General features: G+C 48.8%; 1 long non-coding RNA gene across 1 annotated transcript in view; it reads left to right on the plus strand.

Moving 5' to 3' along the window:
* LOC107973767 (uncharacterized) overlaps nt 1-11,993 on the plus strand; it is a 39,262-nt gene extending 27,269 nt beyond the window's left edge. Inside the window, exons 2-3 of the long non-coding RNA XR_001716185.2 lie at nt 7,114-7,375; nt 7,458-11,993. This is a non-coding gene — a long non-coding RNA (uncharacterized LOC107973767). The remainder of the gene's footprint in view (nt 1-7,113; nt 7,376-7,457) is intronic.
* Nucleotides 11,994-15,021: the final 3,028 nt, after the last annotated feature.

Here is a 15,021-nt window from a genome sequence, read left to right on the forward strand (position 1 = left end):
CCTGGGTTCAAGTGATTCTCCTGTCTCAGCCTCCCCACTAGCTGGGATTACAGGCGTGCGCCATGCTGCCTGGCTAAGTTTTGTATTTTTAGTAAAGACGGGGTTTCGCCATGTTGGCCAGGATGGTCTCGAACTCCTGACCTCAAGTGATCCAGCCACCTCAGGCTCCCAAAGTCCTGGGATTACAGGTGTGAGCCACCGTGCCCAGCCTTATAATGGAGTTCTTAATGGTGGCTACACTTCTCTCAGGCAGTTGTATGAACTGATGTAGGTGTGAACGTTTTTAAAAGCTAAAAGCACTTTAGAAAATGCAAATTAAAGGCCTGGCATGGTAGCTCAGGCCAGTAATCCCAGCACTTTGGGAGGCCGAGGCGAGCGGATCATGAGGTCAAGAGATGGAGACCATCCTGGCAAACATGGTGAAACCCCGTCTCTGCTAAAAATATAAAAATTGGGTGGGATGGCATGCGCCTATACTCCCAGCTACTTGGGAGGCTGAGACAGGAGAATCACTTGAACCCTGGAAGGGGAGGTTGCAGTGAGCCCAGATTGCACCACTGCACTCCATGCACTCCAGCCTGGCAACAGAGTGAGATTCCATCTCAAAAAAAAAAAAAAAAAAAAAAAAAAAAAGAAGAAGAACATGCGAATTAAAAAGTGTTCATGATAAATGTAAGTACGCTGAACTTTTAGAAGGTATATCTTAATCAATGGACTACTGTTTTTAAAACAGGAGTCACATTTGGCTGGTATTTTCACCCCAAGTACAAAATCCAGGCTGGGGGCCATCCCTCACTCAGTGAAGGTGAGGGGCTCTTCTACCTGACCGGGAGGCGCTCGTTGTTCACGCTGCGGTGGGCAGCGCTGGCTTTCAGGATCACCATCCAGCAGCAGCTCCGACTTCCAGATTCCGCGGCTGAGCGGCGAGTCCCCGCGAAGGGTGCACAGGAAGGTGCCACCGGCCCAGGACGCTCTGTCACCGGAGTGCAGGAGGGAAGGGAAAGGCGGAGGGCCAGTGGGGAGGGGTGGGTGGTGTGGCCGGTGGCTCTGCCTTACTCTTCTCTTCCTGGAAGGGAACCTGTGGAGAGGGTCCCCAACCCCGGCCCTGAGGCCGCTCTGGGGGTCCTGCAGGCAGCGAGGTGGCCTCTCTTTACCCAGGGACGCGCGCGGGGATCATCGTCTCCCGGGGGCGCGCATATAAGACGGACCCTGCCCCAGACCCCTTGCCTTCCTCCACAGGGGGATGGGAGCTAGGGCTGGGGGCGCTGAGAGGAGGGGGTCTGCACGCTGGCTTGGTGGTCCCCTCTGGCGGGGACAGTGAAGGCTTGGGGGCCTTCGAGACAGGTGCCCACGTGGCCCAAACCACGTGTTGGTGCCACGTGGCCGTGAAGGTTTTAAAATGGGGGTTGGGGTTGTGAGGCTGGGCAGGCGGGGTGAGATGGGGCTTGGGCATCTGGCCTTGCCCGGGCGGGCGGGGGCTCCTAAGGAGGAGGCTGAACCGGTTGTTGGGGTGGCCTAGGGGGAGGAAGGCGCCCAGGCCCAGGAACAGCCTGGGAGGCCCCAGGGGCAGGGGCAGGTGGGCTGGAAGGAAGTCGTCCGTTGTGGTGGAGACAGGAAAGGGCTGGAAAGGTGAGGACCGGTTCCCGCCCCGTCCCTTCTTCTCCGCGGCCTGCAGACCCTGGGCCAGGTGGGAATCAGCCTGCTCGCGGCGCTCGGAAGGCGGGCTCCTCCGTGAGAAGCCGGCCCCTGAGGTGCCAGGAGGACCGGGCAGCCTGCTTGGCATCCATCCATTTGTTCTAATGAGAGAAGGAATGAACGGGTTGAGTCTGCAGGGCTGTGCCAAGGCTGTCCCGTCTGCGGGGCTGCGGTGCGGTGTGGGGTCTGTGCGCTGAGCCCCGCCAGGGTTTCTTCTAGATGAAGCCCGCAGGCCTTCTCCCCTGCGCACGTGTCCCACGGCAACCAGGAGTGCGAGGTCCTCACGGCTCAGCCCTGTCCCTCCGTTCCTGGAGAGCGCATCGCCCCATGGGCAGAGCGGGCAGACAGAGGGCAGAGGTAGGCTTGCCCCTGGTGTGGGTCAGGGAGGTCTCTCTGAGGAGCTGAGCTGTCTGTCAGGCAAGCCTAGAATGATGAGGACCAGCAGCAGAGAGCAGCCTTGGAAACACCCGCGCCTCACCCCGGGCCGGGGAGCGGCTGGAGCAAAGATCCTGGGGCGCAGATAAGTGTGGGCTGCCCATGTGGAGCCCCCTGAGCAGAGGGAAGCAGCGGCGGGCGGGGGGCGGGTGCCAGGGCTCGGATCCGGGAAGAGGGCCTTCTAGGCGATGGCGAGTGGTTTGGCTTTATCCCAAGCCTGAGAGGAAGCCGCCGCGCGGGGCTAAGCAGAGGGAGGACTCCTGTACTGTGGTCTCTTGTTTTTCCCCTCTGGAAACTAGGTGGGGTGGGGAGGACAGCCCTATGGTTCGTCCTCCAGGCAGGAGCGGGCCTGGTGGGTGAGGGCAGACGTGGTGAGTGAGGAGGGCAGGCCTGGTGGTTGCTGCGGCTCAGTGGGGCCTCCTGGAGGGTGAGGCTCCTGTGAACTGGGCACACACAGGCGGCCACCACGGCGCCTCAGCTGGGCTGTCACCTCTCACCCTGGGCCTCTCCACCTACCCCAAGCCAGGCGCTGTGTGGGACGGTGGGCCACAAGCCCTGCCTATGGTCAGCCCATGGGGGAAAATCATGCACTTTTAGGACCATCAGCTAGGCCAGAGTCGAAGCCAGAAAAGAAGGCACAGACTCCAGCCACTGCGGCCCACTCCCTGGCGTCGCCGTCACCGAGCTGCTGCCTCTCTGCTTGGTATTTTCAGTGACTCCTCGCCATAACCTTGTGTTACACATAAAGCGACTAAAGTTAAAGGACTAACAGAATTTTCTAGAGACCCAGCTAACAAATGACAAAGCAGGGTTGGCCAAGCAGGGGTTGGAATCCGCAGAAGAATCACATGCCTGTTCCCAACACCCCTTGAGGCGTGGAGCCCCAGAGGCAGGCCTGCTGCACAGCCGGGCATCTCCAACACGCACCAGGGGGTCTGTTCCACATATGCACATGTACCCAAATGTGCACACACATGTGCACACACACGCCCGCTCACCCGACCCTCCTGTACGCACCCATTCACGTGCACACCCACAGTTCCCCCACGTCTGTCTGATCCTGCATCACAGGGCTGTGTTTTCTAAGCACACCTCTGCACTCCCAGCCACCACCCCAGCCACAGGTGTTTGCCAGGAAGCTGGACGTGCTCTTCCCTGCAGTCTTCTTTCTCTGCTCCTCGTTGCCTGGCTTGGCTGCCACAGGGAGAGAGGATTTGCAGTGCAGAGGTAAAGAGGTTTTTCCTAATTTGCTCCATGTCCAAACCATTGTCTGCAGATGCAGCCTCCTGGCCACCGCATTTTTCACAGACGGTGGCTTGCCAAGAAAAAGAGCCTCCTCTGCCAGCCACCAAGGGGGAGGAGAAATTCCAGGGAAGCTGCACGGCCCAGTGGGCCTGGCTTCCGCAGGCCTCCTGTGAGGGCTCCTGCCAGGGCAGCTTTAGGAAGGCAGGGACTGGGAGGCAGGGCTGGCCTCCTGCCCAGGATGGGCACAGCCCCCTCTTCATGCTCCTGGGTTCTCCCTGTCCTGGCCCAGCTGGGTGGATGTGCTCCCTCAGGCCGTCTACGCCTTGTTCTTTCTTTTCTTTTTTTCTTAAAACAATTGTTTTGGTTTTGTGAACAGGCAGGCTGTTCACATAGCTCCAAAGCTAAAAGCTGCCAGAAGCTCCCAGGGAAGGGTTTCTCCTGCCCTGAACCTCCAGCAGGCCTTCCGCCCTGCTAGGGCCAATATCACACAGCTTTTGCAGGTCCTTTTAGAGCTATTTTCTGCACATTCAAGCAAATATGTGCGTACATTTCTCTTTCCCTCCAATTTTGTAGAAAAGATGACACATGTCACATGCTTGTTTCATGTTGCCTTTTTCACTCGATGGTGTGACAGTGGGGCCCACTCTAGACCAGGATATAAGGAGGTTCCTTAGGAATTTGAGACACATAGTTCACGGTGTGGAGAAGTCATAATTTATCTAACCTGTAATGCATCCAGTTGTTCAAAACTCCTTTGGGCAGCACCCACTGCGTGCCCAGCTCTGTGCCCAGGTCCTGGGGGCTGCTGTTGGTTGTAACGTTTCATGGAAAGAACAGGGCTTGCTGCTGTACAGCAGCTCAGGTGACGCTGGGCCAAAGACCCCACGTTTGTGTGGGTGAGGTCCAGCTGGACACAGGCAAAATGGGAACTGACAGCAGCTTAGATCACTCTTGCAGGAGTGACTGTTGCAGTTATGCTGAGGGAGAGTTATAGGATGTTTATAGTTTTAACACATCACATTGTTTCCCTTTTATTTTTAAAGTTTTTGTGGGTACAGAGTAAGTATTTATGGGTTACATGAGATATTTTGATGCAGGCATGCATTGCATAATAATTATATCAGGGTAAATGGGGTATCCATCACCTCAAGTATTTATTATTTCTTTGTGTTGCAAACAATCCAATTATACTCTTTTAGTTATTTTGAAATGTACAACAAATTATTGTTGACTGTAGTCACTCTATTATGCCATCAAATACTAGATATTATTCATTCTTTCTAACCATATTTTTGCACCCTTTAACCATTCTCACTCCCCCTCCACGACCCTTCCCAGCCTCTGGTAACCATCCTTCTACTCTCTAGCTCCATGAGTTCATTGTTTTAATTTTTAACTCCCACAAATGAGTGAGAACATGTGAAGTTTGTCTTTCTGTGCCTGGCTTATTTCACTCAACACACCAATCTCCAGTTCCATCCATGCTGCTGTGTAAAGCTCTTCCTCTTGACCCCTCTGCACCTATGGGATTGGGACTGTCTCTGCTCTCCTCCTCCATGCCGGTGTCTATGTGGTATGCTGAGTTCAGGTGAACATCACGTGGCCTGCGCAATCCACATGGTGATAGGCTTCCCAACCCACCATGTTCTGATGATCAATACCTCTACCCATCCCTCTTCAACAAAGTTGCCAGGGGCTGGGCGTGGTGGCTCACACCTGTAATCCCAGCACTTTAGGAGGCCGAAGTGGGTGGATCACCTGAGGTCAGGAGTTCGAGACCAGCCTGGCCAACATGGTGAAACCCCATCTCTAATTAAAATACAAAAATTAGCTGAGTTTGGTGGTGGGCACTTGTAATCCCAGCTACTCAGAAGGCTGAGGCAGGAGAATCACTTGAACCTGGGAGGTGGAGGTTGCAGTGAGCTGAGATGACACCGTTGCACTCCAGCCTAAGCAACAAGAGCAAAACTCCTTCTCAAAAACAAAAATAAAACAAAATAAAACAAAACCAAAGTCACCAGGACTTCTGGGGACCACTTCACTACCTCCTGTCTCCCCTAGCAGCCCTCCTGTAGCTCAATTCTAGGGCTCTCCCTGTTTTCCAAAGCAGAGGAAAGAGAGGACACCAAGATTTCATGAACAGCCACTCTGTATGCCACAGTAGAGGGAAAATGTGGGCTGGGCCATCAGTCAAGGCCAGTGGTAAATTGGTGTTCAGAAATCACGTCATAAAGTCCAACACAATTGTTGAAAATGGAAAGCAAATCTGAAAACTAATTTCTTGGTGGCCAAAGCAGATCAGCTGAAAACACTCAGACCTGTGAATATGTGCACTTTTGATTTATGACAAAGCTGGCCAAGCAGTAGGAAAGGAAAGGCTTTTTAATAAATGGTGCTGGGATTATTGAGTATCTAAATAGAAGAAAGCAAAACTAAATTCTTGACCCCTACCTCACACCATCCACAAAAAAAGCAACTCCAGGTAGATTTAGATTTAAATGAGAAAGGCAAAACAATGTAGCTTTAGAAGATAATATAGGAGTATCAGTGAGGGCTCAACCAGAGAAGCAGGGCCAGTCAGTGATCCTCTGTGTGTGTGTTTACATGGAATTGGCTCATACAATTGTGGGCACAGGCTAAGGACATCTGAAGTTTGATGGGCAGGCTGTCAGGGGCTGTTTGGAGTGTGGCTCAGGGAATGCCTAAACCCTTTTAACAAAGCCTTTCAATTAAATGAGTCAGGTCCATCCAGGATAATCTCTCCCCACTTTTTTTTAGATTAATCAAGTGCAGTAGTGAGAAGTGGAGGATGAGTGGAACAAGGAGTTCGATCTGTAACTGACTGTGAGCAATAATCTCCCTTTTGATTATCTTAATGTCAACTGACTTGGGACTTTAATCACATTGCAAAATCTCTTTGCAGCAGCATGAAGGCCAGGGCTCAAGTGAGTAACTGGAGAAAGTGTGTGCATGCTTGAAAGGCCACTGCTTCCCTGTGTCCTCCTGCTCTCAGTAGAGAATACCCCTTGTTGCCCATCCCATCCCTGTACCCTCCCTAACTGAATGCACACTAGAAAGGGCATTCCAGGGAAATATAGCTCAGCCTAGGCAAGGTCACACATCAGAAAGCCACCCAAATAGGAAAATAGCTTTATGACTTTGCTTCTTAAGCAAGATATAAAAAGCACAGTCCATAAAGAAAAAGACTGATAATTTAGGCTACGCTAAAATTAAGAAAGTTTATTTATCAAAGAGACCATTAAGAATGTACAAAAAGCAATCTAGGAGTGGGAGAAAGTATTTGCAGCACATATAACTGACAAGAGACTCATATCTAGAATATAGAAAGAACTCTTACAAATCAATGAGAAAAACTAAAAAAAAAAAAAAAAAAACAGAAAATTATGAAAGAGACTTGAATAGGTACTGTGTGATAGAGTTAATGGCCAGTAAACACATAAAAAGTGTTCAACCTCATTTAGTCAGAGAAATACAAATTAAAACCATAGTGAGTTTCCTGTGGTAGTGTTAAAATATGTCCACAAATTCTTCAGTACTCTTCATTTCAAGAGGTCGAACTTAATTCCCCTCGCCTTGAGTGTGGCTGGACTTGAGTGATTCGCCTTAATAAATAGGATATGGCAAAAGTAATGGTGTATCACTTGCAACACTAGGTCATGAGACAATGTGGCCTCTCTCTCTCTTTCTCTCTCTTCCCCACACCCCTCTCTCTCACAGTACTTGCTGATGCCATGAGGCATGACTCTCATGAGGACAGTCAAGCAGACCTGCTAAGAGGTGCGTACAGCAAGAAACTGAGGCCTCTTGCCATCAGATCATGTGAGTGAGCCATCTTGGAAGCGAATCCTATAGCCCCAGTTGAGCCTTCAGATGACAGCAGCCCTGGCTAACATCTTGATGGAAACCTCGTGAGAGACCAGAACCACCCAGACAAGCCACTCCTGGCTTTCTGACCCACACAAACCTTGAAATAATAAGTGTATGTTGTTTTAGCCTACTACATTTTGAGGATAATTTGTTATGCAACACTAGATAACTAACACACTACCTTTACTCACCAGAATGGCTAATATTAAGAAGATTGATAGTAGCAAGTGTTGATGAGAATGTGGAGCTACTGGAACTCTCACGGACTGCTGCTGGAAATGTAAATTGAAACAACCATTTTGGAAAACAATTTGGTATTATTTCTATTACTTTCTAAATAATTGAAGGTATGCATTTCCAATGACCCATCCCTGATGACCCAGCAATTACACTTATGGGAATATACCCAACGGAAAGGTGTATGTGTAAATGTGCATATCAGGATGCATATATAGAACATTCCTAACAGCATTATTTATAATAGCCCCAAGCAAAAAATGGACCAAAATTTCATTCACAGTTCATTCATACAATGGAATACTGTAAGCTATGAAAATTAAGGAATTATGACTATACACAATACCAGGAATAGGTCTCAGAAGCATAATTTGAGTGAAAGCAGTCTGACACAGAAGAGTCCATGTTATATAATTCTATTTAAATGAAGTTACCCTTGGTGAGGTGGAGGGGCCTCAGGGAGTTGGCCTCCCATCTCACCAAATAAGACTCCATGTCTTATTCTTTACCTGGCTAGTGGTTACATGGCTGTTCACTACATGGTCTGCACATTTTTGTTTTGTACCTTTTTGTGCAAATGTACACTTTTAAAATGAATTACAAAACCACACAACCCAACAGCATAACACCAAAAACCACAGTCCCATGAGTCTGTCTTAATAGCCCTCAGAGTGGGCTCAGCAGATCATCCTGGTGTGAGTTCAGTGAGTGCTGGTTTATCAGGGCCAAACCATGCAGTTGGCCTGTGGTTCTCTAGGGGGCATGGCCTTCAGGAGTCCATGGAATGTGTATTTCTTGGGTAATTCTCCATGAAAAATATTGCTTTAATTAAAACTGGAGAACAGAGAGTTTGAGGTAACGTTCTCTGGTGATAGCCTGACGTCCTGTTCCTCAGCTTGGCTGACTCAAGGTCAATTGCTATTGTTTAAGTGTTTGTCCCCTCTAAAACTCATGTTGAGGCTGGGTGTGGTGGCTCATGCCTGTAATCCCAGCACCTTGGGAGGCTGAGGCAGGCAGATCATTTGAGGCCAGGAGTTTGAGACCAGCCTGGCCAACATGGTGAAACCCTGTCTCTACAAAAATACAAAACTTTGCTGGGCATGATGGCAGGTGCCTGTAATCCCAGCTACTTGGGAGGCTGAGGCAGGAGAATCGCTTGAACCTGGGAGGTGGAATCTACAGTGAGCCGAGATTGTGTCACTCTACTCCATCCTGGGCGACAGAGTGAGACTCCATCTCAAAACAAACAAACAAAAAACAAAAAAAACTCATGTTGAAACTTTGATCCCCAATGTGGCAGTATTGAGAGGTGGAGTCTTTAAGAGGTGATTGGGTCAGGAGGGTTCTGCCCTCATGAATGGATTAACCCATTCGTGGATTAATGGACTAATGGATTAATAGTTATCATGAGAGTGGGACTGGTGGCTTTACAAGAAGAGGAAGGGAGGTCTGAGTTAGTACCTCCGTCCCCTCACCATGTGATGCCCTGCATTGCCTCAGAATGCTGTAGAGTCCCCACCAGCAAGAAGGCTCTCACCATGTGCTCCCTTGGCCTTGGAGTTTCCAGCCTCCATAACTGTAGGAAATATATTTCTTTTCTTTATAAGTTACCTAGTTTCAGATATTCTGTTATAGACAACAGAAAACAAATTAAGACACCAATCTGCCCACTTGAGAGAAGGAACGGTGTGATGGTAGAGCTGACACCCTTGAAAGAAGGCCAGGGAGTCTCAGCCTGATTCTTACCTGAACATGTAACAACATCCTGCCCTGGACTGGGGCTTCCTGCGATGTGTCTGCCAACGGGGCCATGAGTGCCTGGATTGTGTGCTCCCCCACTGTGGATGAGGGGATCTGAAAGCTGGCCACCACGCGATGTGGGTGGTGGGGATTTAGGCTGGATATTTCCAAAGCTGGAGTTACCAATTGCCCCAAGGCCCAAGAAACATCTCAACACACAGTTCTCATCATGTCTTTAATTTCAAACGGGGTAATTGGCTCTCTTCAGGATACTGCTGGGGAGTGACCGAGGTGACTGTATGGGGTCATGGCTCCAGTCACTTCCCACATCCTTCTGCTCATGGAAGCAGCCTCAGCTGTTCTGGCCCAGCGGACACCACAGATTTTACCACAAGGTCACCTGATCCCAGGCAGCCTGGCTCCCGGCTGCCCAGTGACCCATGGAGCAGGTGATGGTGGTTCCTGAACTGCTCTGATGTGATCCCTCTGTCATTCCTGATCCTTCAGGGCCAGAGAGGCAGCAGCCCCCACCCACAGCAAGACCCCGAAAATTTGGGCAAGAGCTTGGGGCCGTGTTCTCTCTCAGAAGCTGGGGGTACTCTGGTTCTGCACACAGCTGTCCCCAATCTGTCCCATATTTCCTGGGTATATACCACAGAGTGGAATTGCTTGGCCAAATTGTCACTTTATGGTTAGTTTTTTGAGGGACTGCTAGACTGTTTTCCAAAGTGGCTGCACCATTTTACATTCCCACCAGCAGTGTATGAAGGTTCCAGTTTCTCCACATCTGCACCAACACTCGTGAATTTTTATCTGTTTGATTAGTCATAGCTGGGCCTCATCTGCACCCATGCTCTAAGAGAAAGCCTGCCTGGGAGGAGAAGAAGTCAGCCAGCAGGGGAGGGTGTCCCACCAAGTATCAGGAGCTTTGGTTTGCAAGAAACAGCACATCTACCTCAAATTGGCTTGAACAATAAGGATCATTTTAATAAGTAGAGATATTCACATACCATAAAAATCACCACTTCAAAGTGTACAATTCCGTGGTTTTTTTTTAGCTTATTCATAGAGTTGTGCAACAATCATCACTAATTCCAGAACATTTCATCCCCCCCAAATAGGAACCCTACTCCCATTCCTTTCTGCCCCCAGCTTCTGGCAACCATGAACCTATGATATGGTTTGGATGTTTGTCCCCTCCAAATCTCATGTTGAAATGTAATCCCCAGTGTTGGGGGGAGGCCCGGTGGGGGGTGTTTGGCTCACAGGGGCAGATCCCTCATGAATGGCTTAGTGCCATCCCCATGGTGATGAGTAAGTTGGTGAGATCTTGCTGTTTAAAATTGTGTGGCACCCACCCTCTGTCTCGCTCCTGTTCTCACCATGTGATGGACCTGCTCCCCCTTCACCTTCCACCATGATTGTAAGCTTCCTGAGGCCCTCGCTAGAAGCACATGCTGGAGCTGTGCTGGTACAGCCTGCAGAACCGTGAGTCAATTAAACCTCTTTTCTTTATAAATTATCCAGCCTCAGGTATTTCTTGATCTGCAGTCCAATGCTCTACCACTGACCTATACCCTCTCCTCTTTTTTTTTTTTTTTTGAGATGGAATTTCACTCTGTTGCCCAGGCTGGAGTGCAGTGGTGTGATCTTGGCTCACTGCAACCTCTGCCGCCTGGGTTCAAGCAATTGTCCTGCCTCAGCTTCCCGAGTAGCTAGGATTACAGGTGTGTGCCACCATGCCTGGCTAATTTCTGTATTTTGAGTAGAGACAGGAGCTCACCATGTTGGCCAGGGTAGTCTCGAACTCCCGACCTCAAGTGATCCACTCACCTCAGCCTCCCAAAGTGCTGGGATTACAGGCGTGAGCCACCGCGCCCAGTGCAGCCTCAGATATTTCTTTATAGCTATACAAGAATGGCCTAACACAAGGTACTTGCTGTTTCTTTTGATGTGCCTATACTTCATGCTTTATGTAAAATTGACAACTCTGTGCTTGGCTTCTTTCACTCAGCATTACAGGGTCTCAAGATTCATCTGTGTTGTCGCATGTATCAGTATTTCATTTCTTTATATTGCTGAATAGGATTCTATTGCATAAATATACCTCATTTCCTTTATCCATTCATCAGCTGATGACCATTTGGGTTGTTTCCACTTCTTGGCTATTATGAATAATGCTGCTATTGTGCAGACAAACTTTCATTTTTCTTGGGTATATACCACAGAATGGAATTGCTTGGCTAAATTGTAACTCTATGGTTAGTTTTTTTGAGAAACTTCTAGACTGTTTTCCAAAGTGGCTGCATCATTTTACATTCCCACCAGCAGTGCATGAAGGTTCCAGTTTCTCCACATCCTCACCAACACTTGTGAATTTTTATCTGTTTGATTAGAGCCATCTTAGTGTGTGTGTGAAGTGATGTTCCACTGGGGTGTTGATTTGCACTTTCCTAATAAATGGTGACATCGAGTATCATCCACTGTGTTCACAGGTCATTTGCATGCCTTCTTTGGAGAAATGTTTATTCAAATACTTTGCCTGTTTTAAAATTAGATTGTCTTTTTATATTCTGGTTATAGGCCCTTATCAATTATATGAGTTAAGAATATTTTTTCCCATTCTGTGGGTTGTTTTTTTCACTTTCTTGATAGTGTCCCTTGATGAACAAAGTTTTAAATTTTGATGAAGTCCAATTTATCTATTTTTTTCTTTGGTTACTTGTATTTTAGACATCATATCTAAGAAACCATGGCCAAACTCAAGGTCATGAAGATTTTCACCTGTGTTTTCTTCTAAGAGTTTTATAGTTTCAGCTCTTACTTTTAGACTTTGATTCATTTTGAATTAATTTTTGTATGTGTCACGAGGTAGGGGTTCAAATCAATTCTTTTGCATGTCACTATCTCGTTGTCCTACTGCCTTTGTTTAACTGTCTTGGCACCTGGTTGAAACTCAGATGACGACAAATGTATGAGTTTATTTCTGACTCTCAATTCTATTCCATTAATCTATTTGTCTGTCCTTGTGCCTGTACAACACAGTCTTGATTACTGTAGCTTTGTAGTAAGTTTTGAGATTGGGAAATGTGAATCCTCCAAATATTTCCTTCCTTTTCAAGATTGTTTTGACTACTCTGAGTTCCTTGGATTCTCATATGAATTTTAGAATCAGCTTGCCCATTTCTGTGAAAAAGACCTTTAGAATTTTGATAGGAATTGCATTGAGTCTGTTGATCAATTTGGGAAGTGCTGACATTTCAGCAATAGTAAGTCTTCTGATCCATGAACACCAGCTGTCTTTTCATTTACTTTAGTCTTCTTTATTCTTTTTCAATAATGTTTTGTAGTTTTTAATGTACAAGTTTTATACTTTTGTTAAACTTATTGTATTTATTATATAGATGTTATATATATATTTTAAAGGACTTTTGCTGTTGTAGTTTTTCTTATGGGCACATTGCTACATTCATATTGCTGTGCAAAATCAAATTTCTGTTGCTAAGGATGATAGAGGAAAGCATGGATATTTTTGTAGGCAACCAGCGGTTCCGACCACATTGTCTGCTGTAAATGAAATTCAAGAACCCTGGCTTCATTGCTCCATGATTCTGCCTGTGCTTGACTCTGCAGCCAGTCTCATCTCAGGCCGACTTCCGTCATGGCAGCAACACAGCTACCACTGTTCCAGGCCTCACCCCTGCACGATGACATGAGCTAGAGCTAGAGGAAGCACCTGTGTCTTAGAATTCCTGGCAGAGTGTCCTGAGATTCAGTCTGATGGGACCAACTTAGGTCTTACGCTCACGTCTGAACAAGCCGCCGAGGCCCAGTGAATGGAATTTGCTGTCACGTGTCTCACCTCCTGGAACTGGGACAAACCGAGGTGTGGGCCCCTGTGTCCACTTACTTCTGCCACTCTCCAGCACTGAGACAGAGAGCCCGGGCTGCCTGGGCATGGAAGCCTTGTTGGAAGCCTTCTTATTCTCTTTCCTGGCTTCCAACCTAGTGAGCTGAGAGCTATTGCCTCAGTGGACCCCTCACCCCAACTCCATTCTGGCAGGAGTCTGGTCGTCCTCCCCACTGTCCCCAAAGTTCAAGTTGTGTGATGACCATGACTTACTTTACCCAATGAGTACAACATGCATGTCAAATGAGGATTTGGGAACTCCGCTTGTCTTTTCCATCTTCCAGCTTTTTCAGAGGTATATTCGTGTCCTTCCTCAGACTCCTGGGCTCTCACACTTGACCTCAGGTTTTGGTGGCTGAGAGGGTGGTGGTCAGGTAGCCTGTGAATCCTGGCCCCACCATCAGCCAGCTGGGCACCCTTGGGCATGTTACTTACCCTTTCTAAGCCTCTGTTTTCTCAGTTACGATGTATTTTGGGTGAAGGTTCTGCCTACCTTGCCGGGCTGGGAGAATGAAATGGGATGATTTTGTAAAGGGCACTCAATACGTTTCAAGTCTCAGTAGACAGAGGTGAAGGCAATGCTCTGCCAATCCTTTGCTGTCCGTCTGTTCACACTGAGCCCTGGAAGCTGTACATGCCCCTAGTTTAATGATCCCTTTCTCCTTTCCCCATTGCTGTCTATGCTTCTGCAAATGAAAATGTAACTTTTTGACCGGGAGCGGTGGCTCATGCCTGTAATCCCAGCACTTTGGGAAGCCAAGGCGGGTGCATCACCTGAGGTCTGGAGTTTGAGACCAGACTGGCCAACATGGCGAAACCCCATCTCTACTAAAAATACAAAATTAGCTGGGCGTGGTGGCGCATGCCTGTAATCCCAGCTACTCGGGAGGCTGAGGCAGGAGAATTGCTTGAACCCGGGAGGCGGAGGTTGTGGCGAGCGGAGATCGCGCCATTGCACTCCAGCCTGGACAACAAGAGAGAAACTCTGTCTCAAAAAAAAAAAAAAAAAAAAACTAACTTTTAATAACTAGTCACTGAAGCCAAACCATCATCATCCTCTTGGGCAAAAGGTTTATTGGCATTTAGCTTCCTTCTGACAGCTCCTGCCTATGCGGGGGAAGGTAATGCCAGCAGCCTCACACTTACCTCCTCCCAGCCTGCTTCCTCCAAGGAGAGACTGCTCAGAAGCCCTGGGGAATGGGGAGGAATATGGAGCAGGCTAGGTCAAGTCTACCAAGAGTAACCAGAAGTAAGGGCGGGATAGGCTTTCAGAGTGGACCCCAAACCCCACCCCCACCAACCAGAGCACGGGAGACCAACGAGGACCAGGCTGTGGGGCCGTCTGGGACGGACCACTCCAGCAGCATTGAGTCTCTGGCTGGGTGAATTGACACTTGGCAGGGCGTGCCAGCCGTGGTTTTCTCGCGCCTTTCTCGCCGCATTGTGCTCTGGGCAGTCTCAGAGGTCCTGCCTCTCAGCCCTGAGGCTGTTTCACACCTCTGCCATTGCCTCTTCCTGCACCCAGGGCTCGCCTTTCCTTCTCCTGGGCATGAGGGCATCCTGGCTGCCCTCTCATAGCCTGGCTTCTGTTAGCCTTCGTGGGGCTCCCAGCCCCTGGACCACAGCTGACTGGAGTAGATGCTTGGAAAAAGCATGGTGGCCGCAGCTGGGTCAGGCAGCCGCTGCACCTCGGGCCTCAGCTAGACTGCTGCTAAAGGGCAGGGATATGGCTTGATGTGTGTCCTCTCCAAGCCTCACGTTGCCTGGTGGGAGGTGTTTGGGTCAGCGGGGTGGGGCCCTCATGACTGGCTTAGTGCCCTCCTTGTGGTAATAAGTTACCGTGAGATCTGATTGTTAAAAAGCATCTGGAC

This window comes from Pan troglodytes, chromosome 13 (genome assembly GCF_028858775.2).
Source record: "Pan troglodytes isolate AG18354 chromosome 13, NHGRI_mPanTro3-v2.0_pri, whole genome shotgun sequence".
NCBI classification, from domain to species: Eukaryota; Metazoa; Chordata; class Mammalia; order Primates; family Hominidae; genus Pan; species Pan troglodytes.